This window comes from Monodelphis domestica, chromosome 2 (assembly GCF_027887165.1).
Source record: "Monodelphis domestica isolate mMonDom1 chromosome 2, mMonDom1.pri, whole genome shotgun sequence".
NCBI lineage: Eukaryota > Metazoa > Chordata > Mammalia > Didelphimorphia > Didelphidae > Monodelphis > Monodelphis domestica.
Window position 1 is genome coordinate 66966603 of NC_077228.1, and position 11340 is coordinate 66977942.

Below are 11340 nucleotides of genomic sequence, written 5' to 3' on the forward strand. Positions count from 1 at the left end.
GGAGAGAAAATATGGACATCCCATGAAACCTTAGATTCTGGGAAAGCCAATTGCAAAAGGTTCAGAGAAAGTTTAGTTAGAATCACATAGCCTTTCTGCCAAGGAAATCTACCAGGGAGGGGACAAGGAGCTCTCGAGACTGATATTCTGCAAGTTCAGACAGAAACAACTTCAGTAAAGAAAAGGGTGAGCTATCAAAAGGGCCAGGTGTACATGTAGAGATGTAGCTCATCAAACTTAGATTTTTAAAGACCTATCCAGAAGTTGGAAACAAGGGGAATAACAGAAGAGGGATATTTAAGAGTAGCAGAGCCTTGTGTGTATGTGTGTGGAAGTGTCAAGAGCAGTAAAACAGGACAATGTAGACTGTCAAATACTGAGAATAACAAAGGATTAGTTTGGTTTTTCTATGTTGGGAAATAGAGATTGATCAATGAAAGAATAGGACTGCTTCCTGGGGTCTGAAGAGGATGATGATAATGCATGACAAAGAAAAGACAAAATATCTCAACTCATTTTATATCTATTTTCACTGCCAAGGAGAAAAATCCTGGCACTAGAAGAGATGGAACAAAAATTTATAGGAGGTAGTTTGAAATCTGAATTAAGTAAAAGAGATAGTAGATGCCTTTGGTGAAATAAAAGTATAGTTTTTTCAGTCAAACTATATTTTAGTGTGGTGAAAGAATTGAGAAATGATACCATTGAGGTCTTATCAGTGATTTGTTTAAGACTATGGAGAATGAGAGAGTAACCATAGGACCAGAGAGAAGAAAAAACTGCTTAAAAAGGAAGAGACTAATTTGTAAAGTAGAGGCCAATAAATTTGGCTTAATGTTTGGACATAATTCTAGCACATATTTTTTAAAAATGTTATATAAGGGCAGCAAGGTGATTCAGTGGATTCAGAGCCAGGCCTAGAGAAGGGAGTGCCTGGGTTCAAATCTGGCCTCAGAAACTTCCTACTTGTATGACCTTGGGCAAGTCACTTAACCCCCATTGCTTTGCCCTTACTGCTCTTTTGCCTTAGAACCAATACACAGTATTAATTCTAAGAAAGAAGGTAAGAGTTTACATTTTTTTAGAAATACCCAATAAATCAAAATATTACATGTATAGCTGTCTTGCTTGTCTATTTTCAACCGAACCTCCTTTAGTTTTCTTCTTGGCCTTAATAACATGCTAAACTGATCTCCTCTTCCTCCTCTCCACCTCCTTCTTCTTTCTCCTAGCTCTCCTCTATCACCTGAATTTCATCCCTTCCTGAAATACCAAAAGAAAAACACAATCCTTGCAACAAATAAGCATAGTTAAGGGGGAAAACCCATACATTTAACATGTTCAAAAATATGTGTCTTATGCTGTATCTTAAATTTATCACTTCTGTTTCAGGAGGTGGGTAGCTTCACTGGTCTTCTGAAGTTGTGGTTAGTCATCAGATTGATGAGAGTTCTTAAGTCTTTCAAAATTAATTTTCTTCAAAATGTTGTTACTGTGTAAATTCTCCTCTTAGTTTTGTTCACTTCACTCTGAATCAGTTCATATAAATATTTTGTATTTGTCATATAAGTCATATTTCTTATGACTTAATAATATCCATTATAGTCATTTATTATTATAACTTGTTCAGTGATTTACACAAGTAATGGGACCCTCTTTGTTTCCATTTCTTTGCTACAACCAAAAGCACTACTATGAGTATTTTTGTAGGTATGGTCTCTGTTCTTCTTTGTTTCATATTAGAGATTTGGGGGTTATAGTGTATGAGTGAAATCACTGGGAAAAAAGGGAACTTATACTTTACTGACTTTTGGGACCTGGTCCCAAATATGGAGTGCCAGACCAATTCATGGATCCATCAAGAAGTACCGAGGGTCCAATATACATTATTAAAAGGACAGTTTGTGAATGATCTTGAAGGGAAGCAGTAATTACCAAGAGCAAGTATATATTAATAAAGAACAGGTCATACCCAAACCACCTCATTTCTTTCTTTTTTAATGGAGTTGTTAGACTAGTAAATCCAAGGAATTCTGTGGATCAAGTTTTTCAGCAAAGTATTTAACAAAGTTTTTTATGTTTTTCTTGTTTTCAAGAAAAGTAATCAATAAGCATTTGTGTAGGACCACTATGTGCCAGGCACTATACCAAGTGCTGAAAATAGATATGTAGACTGAAACAAATACTGTTAGATTAATTGCAAACAAGTTGAATGATCAGACCTCAAAAGAAGTCATCGGTGATTCATCATCATTGTTTACCATTTTTAGCAGATTTAGAGGAATATACAAATGGCATACTTATGAATTGTGCCAAAAATCTAAAGGTGGAAGGAATAGCTAAAATATGGAATAATAGACTAAAGATGAAAAGATTCCAACAACCTAGAATGTTAAATGTAATCTAAGGTTAACCTTAATGAAAATAAATGCAATTTCTTTTGTAGGTTACAAAATTAATTTCAACAGTTCAAAATAGGAGAATCACGGTGCTAGATAGTGAACTCTGTGAGTAAAATCTGGTAGATATTGGCAGGCTGAGTACTAACTACAAGTGAGGAATGTGGCATGGCTGCCAAAAAAGCTAGAGCAGTCTCTGGCTTCATTAAGCAAGATGTAATGGCCAGGACTTGGGAGGTGATAGGATCAACTTAGTGTCTCCTGATCAACACACATCTGTGATATTGTGTGGAAAGGAGAGTCTATTTTATGTCCCACACTGACCAGAAAGCAGTTATAGGAGAAGTACTTGACCTTAAGAACATGATGTATGATGAGAAGAGACTGCTCAGCAAGAACTGATAGACACCTGCAAGTGTTTGAAGGGCTATCATGTGGATAAATAATTAAATTTGCTCTCCTTGGCACCAGACTCCAGAAAAAGGAATGATGAACAAAAGTTGCAGAGGCAGATTTAGGCTGAGTGGAAGGAACAACTGAATCAGAACTAACCTAAGGGGACACAGGCAGCTTCTATAGCTTTTTCCTAGTTTCTCTTAGTTGAATACTTAATTTAAGTATTCAAAGATTGTCATTCAAAGTCATCAAAAATTGATGACATCTTGCCAGGGATGCTGCTTGAGGACTGCTGCTTCAGTTGGACTGAATGGCCTCTTGGGGATTTTCAAATGGGTATCCTGTGATTCTTTTGGGATTATTCTAGCATCTGGGACAAGAAATGTTCATACTACAAATTTCAATTCTCCTGGCTGTCAGCATTGGCCTGCATGGGGAAGTATCTATGCTAAATTTCTAACGTGTATATTATTTCAGCAATTTTGAAGAAAAGACATTTTCAAGACTGATTAAGTTGTATAGTTTTGCATTGAATTCAGCCCTATTCTCCAATGCTTCTCCTTTCTTCTTCTTTCCTTCTCCTTCTAATTGTAACTCACTTCTATGATTCCCCATGAAGCAAGGAGAATGTAGACATAAACAGACTGCCATGATCACCAAACAGCCAGGCTTGAAAGAGAAACAGAACTCTTTGATCAGCTACTTGCTTATATTAGTTATTTGGAGAATTCCTAAGTTTTGATATTTGAAAAATTAAATGATTTCTTGTGTACATTTCTAGCAAAATGACAGTAAGTATGTGTCAGTTGGGGACAGAACAATCATTGTCTTGAATACTTTAAGTAAAGAAATTTTTGGAAAGGTATTTTTTACATATTCAATTTTTCTTGATCCTAATTATATTAAAATTGTTCTCTAACTTTTGTTTATGTGCATGTATTTATATCAATATTATTTCAATAAATTTTTCACAATTCCTGAATTGAAAATAATGTGTTAAATTTCTTTATGCTTAAGGTTACCAACTTATCTCTCTCTTGTATTGGTTGAGATATATTGTTACATTCTGTTGTTATAACCCAGCAGTTGAGATAACTAACAATAATAACATTAATAAATTGCCAAAAGATTCTGGAGCCAAACATGAGAAGGTAGGACTTTGTAGTGGAAAGAGTACCGCATTTGGATTTGGATAACTTGGTTTTGAACCCTGGCTGTACCACTTACTAGATGCATAACTGTCTAGGCCAAGTAGCCCATCTGAACTTTCATTTTTCTTTCTATAAAAAGGAAATAATAATACTAGCTCCTCCTCTTTCACAGGGATGCTATGAGAAAAATGGTTTGTGAATCCTAAGGTAGTGCATAAAATACATTGAAAACTTTAAAATGCTACATGCATTAGCCATTGTGAGTATTCTTATTATTTAATAAACCTAAATGGTAACAATAATGCACACAGTGCAGGCATTGGCCTATAGGCATCACAGGCATCTTCCTTTCTAGAGGTACCCAGTGAGGGACTCCAACATACAAAAGGGCTGGCACTCAATCTCAACCCCTTTTTGAATTCATGACCATACTTTCTGGGCTACTGGAGCTAGCCTCACAGTGGCTGATGCCCACTGCCTTTGCATCTGCCTTTCTCCATGATCCAAAGATCTCTCTATTTGTGTTGTCAGTGTAAGGGAGGTGTAAGGAGTTCTGCCTTTCTCTTTTTTAAGTCTTGGCAGGAGGATGTTCCTACTCTTCTAAGCTTGATAAAAGAAATAGCTCACTCCTACCTCTTGGGCAGGAGGAGAAATAGTCCTTACTTAAAACTGGGTTTGGAAATCCCAAAGGATTGAGAGTTATTACAATGTCATGAACATATTTTCTCATAGAAATAATTCTTGCATAATGGTTAGAGCTTATAAAACTATTAGTACTATACTTCAGCTATATTATGTTAAATTGACTATTGTCTGGTTGTCCTAGAAGCCTAACCAACATTGTTTTTTGGAAAGTTGCATTTGTATTTATAATTTGAGAAGCAATTGTGCTTTCTCCCTTTCTTAAGCATTTATACATACATGAGTAATATTTAAATAATACAATGGCATCACAACAGTATCTTCCTTAAGTAACTAAAATAAGGGTAGTAGAATTATTTTGTAAATCACGACCAATTATTTTTTCAGGAATTCATATTGACCCTTCATTTTTTTCCTGGATTCCAAAACTGATTTCCAGTAGATTGGAGAATGTGTATTTTAAAAATATGATAAACATTTATTAAGCACCTACTGTGGAGATATGCTAGGCACTGGGCCTATAAATACAATTAAGGGATAATCTGTGCCTTCTAGAAGTTGACATTACACTGGATGCATCATGTACAGAGATTAGTAACACAAAGTAATTTGAGAAGGGGAAAAGCCAACAACTCAGAGGATCAGGATGAAATCTTTGTTGAAGGCAGAACCTGAGCTGAGGTTTACTTGGGATTCTGAGTGGAGTAGGTGAGAAAGTACATCGTATTCCAGGCTTGGGGGAATCAGCCTCCTGGAGATAGAGGAGGGAGCCAAGAGGCATAGCATATGAAGAGATCTGATGAAGGCAGAAACAGAGACAAAGAAACAGAGGCAGAGAGAGACAGACAAATACAGACATATCTAACACATAAATATATAAAAACACAAGGAGTTTTCAAAAGATAAAAAAAGGATTCTGAACAAAACTTTCCATATGTTTTTAAAAACATCAGTTCTTAAGCTTTAGAATAGGTCAATTTAACTGGACAGTAAAACAAAGAACCAAAAAAACCCACCTTTGACTAGCTGCTAATAGTGCTACAGTAGAACCCTGAATTGGAACTATGGATTCTCCTTCTAGCTCCTTCCCTAACCAGGCTGTGTGATCATAGGTAAGTGACAGTGACCCTAAAGTTCAGCTCCCTCTTCTGTGTACCAGAGTAGTAACCCTCTCCTATCTTCCCTTACAAGGATTTTATGAATGCTTAATGGGATAATGCATGGGAAGGTATTTTGAAAATTGTAAACATGAATTTTGCTTTTGCAAATAACACTTACCTTTGGGGGAATATCCTTCTGCCCACTGTTTCTTTGATTTTCTGACCCTTTTCATTTCATATTGAGAAAGGAACAAGAGCTAGAAATTAGGCTAAGAATTCTTAGCATAGAGTATGATGGCGAAAAGTGAGGAGAAAAGGAAAATGACCAGTGTCAAATGACATCATTCCCTGTGACATTTCCATACTTCTTCCCACTACTGTTTGTACCTGTGGTTGGTTATCCTCTATCATCTATGTTTAGACCCGAGAGAAATTGCCATTTAACTGTGGAATGGTGGGTTATAGTAATAATAACTTTAAAATAGTCTTCTAATAGTTTTCTTCCTTTGCTGGCTAGAGATAGTCAGCTTGACTTTCATTTTGAGGCAATCTTACAATTATGGATTACTTAGACAGTATGGTATGGTGTGGAAAACCCATTAGATTTAGTGGTAATAGAACTGGGTCTCAATTACATCTCTTCCACTTACTATGTGATATTGAACAAACTACTTGATGGGTTTCATTTTCCCCATGTGGAAAATTAGTATGTTGAATTAAATGATCTTTAAAATCCCTTCAGTCCCTAGATCTTATTCCTTTTATCTTTAGGCCATATGTTAAATATTGTCATTGTACATTTGATGAAGTTGTTTCTTTATCATTATTACTTTTGCTGATCCAAATAAGTGGTTTAAAAATTATGTTCCATGTAACTATAAGGCTCCCAATGGTGCTTTGCGAAAGTCCTTAAGTAAATGTGATTATATGATACCAGGATTTAGAGTCATGTATGAAAAACAATCTATACTGCTCTACAACCTAAAAAAATTAAATCTATTTACTCAAAATAAAAAACAACCTAAAAAATTTTTATTTACTCAAAATCAATTACAAGAAAAATATCTGTTAAGAGAATTGCTATTGAAGTTTCCTTAAGCCTAAGTAAGGAAACATTTTGAAATTCATAATTTCCTTAGCTTTTTGAATTCTCTTTATATTTATTCACAACATTGTGTGATATTGTTCCTTTTGAGATGACAGTTAATGACTATAAAATAAATTTTCCAACCTTTCCATTAGAAGGCAGCTAGGTGCCTCAGTGGATAAAACACTAGCCTGGAGTCAGAAAGATCTGGGGTGAAATCCAATCTTAGACACTTATTAGCTATGTGACTTTGGTCAAGTCACTTAACCTCTTTATGGCTTAATCCATTGGAGAAAAAAAATTGGCAAGCAACTTCATTATCTTCTTTAAGAAAATCCCATGGACAGTATGGTTTACAGGGTCATGTAGAGTCAGACACTACTGAGTGACTGGATCACAACAACTACCTTTATATTAAGGATTCAAGCTCTATTTATCTGCTATATTGGGTTTTAACATATATTTTATTAATTTAAAAATTAATATTATCTTGTTAACCTGTTGCCTATGACTTGAATTACCCCTTTCTTTTTCCATAGTAAAATTGGGCTATTTTGAACTATTTAGGAAGGCCTATCTGGATTAAAAATAAACAGCAAATAATGCAAGGTTAACATTAATAAATACTTAGCAATGTGCCAGACACTGTGTGTTTAGTACTGGAGATATAAAGAGAAGGCAAAAACTCTTCCTGCCCTCAATGAGTTTACCTCTAATGGAGTGAATAAATAAATATGCATCATCATAAATAAGAATAAACAAGATATAAACAGGATAGATCTGGAGGAGACCCTAAAAGCTTGAAGAACTAGGAAAGGGGTTCATTAGGAGATGGCCAATTGACTTGAATCTGGAAGGAAGCCAGGGATTCTAGGCATATAGTGTAGTGAGACAAGAATATATCTCTGGCTTGGGAGATGGCCCAGTGGCAAGCCACCAAGATGGAAGATGCAATGCTGTGTGTGAGATGCACCGAGTCAGACTGCATGGCTGGAATGTAGAGGGTGGTGGGTGGCCTGTGGGGAAACAGGAAAAATAAAAAGGCACCAGGTTAGGAAGGGCATTTGATGACAAGTTTGTTTTGGATCCTAGATAATAGAAGGCCATCATAGTCTACTGACTTGGGGCAAAGGAGGTGGAGATAGGGTAGGGAGGTTCCAAGCTCAGACATGTGCTTCTGGAGAGTCATTTTGGCAAGCTATGTGGAACATGGATTGGAACAGGGAGAGATGAAGCAGGAACACTAATGACCAAGATACTGGGAAAATCCACTCAAGAGCTAATGAGAATCTGAATTGGGGCATAGAATGCCTGAGTGGAGAGAAGAAGACACAGAGAAGAAATGGAGTGAGTATATGAGGGATGATGTTTGATAGCTTCCTGGATTTATAGGGTGAGTAAGAGGGAAGAGTCTGGACCATGAAGCATTCTTTTTGAATGTGGTTTTATTGTTGTTGTTATTCAGCTGCTTTGGTGGTGTCAGACTTTTCGTGACCCCATTTGGGGTGTTCTAGGCAAAGATATGGGAAAGATTAGTCATTTTTTTCCTTCAGCTTACTTTATAGATAAGGAAACTGAGGCAAATAGGATTAGATGACTTGCCCAGCATCACAGAGCTAGTTAGTGTCTGAGGCTAGCCTAGAATGTAGGAAAATGAGTCTTCCTGAGTCCAGGCCTAGCATTCTCTGTATCATCTAGCCACAGTTTAATACTTACAAACTAACTTCCAACAGAATACTTCCTCCTAGAGTTTTAGGACATTTTTTTAGTCATTTATAACTAGCACTAATTAATTTAGCAACAATTAGCATACTAATATAGTAAATACTTTAAACACTAAGAAGAGATTCAGCATACCTTTTGTTTATAAATAATGTAAAATCAAGCTTCATACTAATTCCAATTCATCTATCAACAACTCTTAATGAGTGAACTCTGAGTTAGATCTTGATGTATATCTTAACATCCTAGAAAGTAATCTTCAAATGTTTAAACAAAAAAAAATATAGAAAGCTTCTCTAAATGACTTATAAATGTTTCATGTCTCGATCTTTTTGCTTAGTTTCTTATCAAGTTCATAAAAAGATAAGTTGTTTATTGCTTTTATAAATAAAAGAATACAGCCAGCTTTGCCTGTTTAAATTCAAGTATTTCAACATTCGATTGGTAGTATAAAATCTAGGTACTAGCCCTTATGAAGTCAAATTGCCTTCACTGAGTTGCTGAATTAAATGGGAACAATATGATGAAAATAAATCTGTGAATTTCCCCATTTTCCAGAGTAGATGGGAAATAGCCTTAGAATAAAAGACACTAACAGGAATTGAATTTTTTTAGTCCTTTTGATAGAGAGCTATATAATTTCCATTAATACAGAGGAATTGAAAGGAATATGAATTTCATAGTTTTTTATATACTACTCATTTATTCTGAGTTCCTTTTATTATTTTTGAGGTTTACAAACTTTCCTGTTTTGTTAGAACAAGTGTTGGGTCTATAGGTAAGAACAGCCTTTGCATTCATGTGTCATAATTAAATCTAACTATATTTTATCTTTTGGATTGACTACATAAGTAATAAGATGAACTGAATATGATTGATTAAAAAAATTCCACCCCCCAAATCAGTCCTTCCTGTATTTGCAGCATTATAGACAAACTGGAACTCACTCCCTTCAGATATGAGCTATTTAATGTGGGCCATGAAGTGGGGGAGGGCCTTAGGAAAAGACCAGATGGAATAGGAAGTAGGATGGAAACAAGATTGTACATTTGTGCCATTAAAGAAGAATTTAAAGTTCCGGATAACTTCATATTAAAATATCAAAGTAAAATTCGAGAGAAAGCCGATAGCCTTTCACTCAAGAATAAAGCATGTATTTAAAATAATAGAATATCATTATTCTAGGAAAATAGATTTTATTATTTATGTAATATTCAAAAGAATTACGTGAATCATTTTTGACTATTTAGTCCTCATTCTTAGCTTGAATAAATATTTGCAAATGGCCAGCAGAGAAGATGAAAAGTTGTAGTACTATTATAATGACAAAGGGATACTCATAGGGTTTTAGGGGAGTATAAACAGAAGCATTTCAAGTGGAAATACACTAACCTCATGTTATTAAAGAAAATCCCAAAAAGCAGATTGAAATAAGGATATTGGACTCAAAAAAGACATGAACTCAATTTTTGTGGTTTGAAGAGTTTGGATAATGTGAAAAAAAGATTATATGCTTTCCTAACACTAGTGTTTACTCTGTGTTATTCTTATTTGTAACAATGACAGCTATAAATCTCCTCCTAAGAAATAAGATGATAGACCTAGCTCTCCACATTATATTCCCAGGCGATCCACATTATGATCTCTTATCATTATATTTCAGTTCTCATTTCTGTAGAATAGACTATCACTTAAATAAGCAATTTTATACCAAAAGAACATTTAGATACAAAATGTTGATTTACTCCAAATTTCCTTTGAATCTTTGTTAGTGAACATGCATACATTTTAAATGGTTGTAATCCGTGTACATATATCTTAGGTTCTGGATCTTTTTCCACCTAACATCATTTCATTACTAGTTTTCCATTAACTAATGTAGTTCTCATTCCTACCAAGTCAATTTCAATTGTATTAAAACATAGTTTTCCATTGTTTTATGTTCTTAATTGAGCAGTCTGTTTTAAAGGAGATGAAAATACCTCCCCAACCCCATTTCATTTTCTGCGTTATTTACCCTAATACACAACTCACAGTGTGGTCTCTTATGGTAGGATAAATACTTCCCTTGAAAATTAAGCTTCAATATCTACCTTAGTCTCAGTGAATTGTGATTTTTAAAATTAAAGATTAATGGCCACTTTGCAAACATTTTTATATATCTATTATCTCAGAAATGCAAATATGAACCCTATTGATGGTTAAGAGTAAATATCTTAAACTTAATAATGCTAACCATATATTTGGAAGAATGATACTTAACATTTCTTAAATTAAAACTTTAGTCCATGGCCTGTATTATTATTATCATTTGGGTATTCATCAAAAGATTCTAGAATCTTGGAGTTAGAAGAGAAATTTTGACATCCTTCAACTTTTCAATAAGAAATTAGTTTTTTTTTTAATTTAGCCCAGGAATTGTAAATTAAGATTAAATGGTTGCCCTAACCTATTTACTAATTTATGATGATCTATCAAACCTGAGAAACTTCTCTTTCAGGAACTTGAGATATAATTGAATATATGCATTTCTAGAGCTACAGCACAACAAGGCAAAATGTAATAAATTCAGTGTTCTAGTCTGAACTCTGGAATTTCCTGTCTCCCTAAAGTTAGTCTCTTCATTTTCTGACTTGGCTTTTGTATAGTCAGGAGAGTTGTTAAGTAACAGGTCAGAAAAGAGTGGATTTCAGTATTTAGTCGAATGATTCCTTATGTGTTGTTTCTACGTGAGGATCTTGAAATGAAAACTTTGCACAAAGATCTTTGAATTGAACTCTGATCTGTAAATGTCCGTTGAAACATAAAAAAATAAAACATTCATGCTCTGAGATGCATAATTC

At 34.6% G+C, this 11340-nt stretch overlaps 1 protein-coding gene across 9 annotated transcripts in view; it reads left to right on the plus strand.

Moving 5' to 3' along the window:
* Nucleotides 1-11340, plus strand: part of DNM3 (dynamin 3) — a 647411-nt gene that overhangs the window by 310586 nt on the left and 325485 nt on the right. The gene's annotated exons all lie outside the window — the stretch shown is intronic.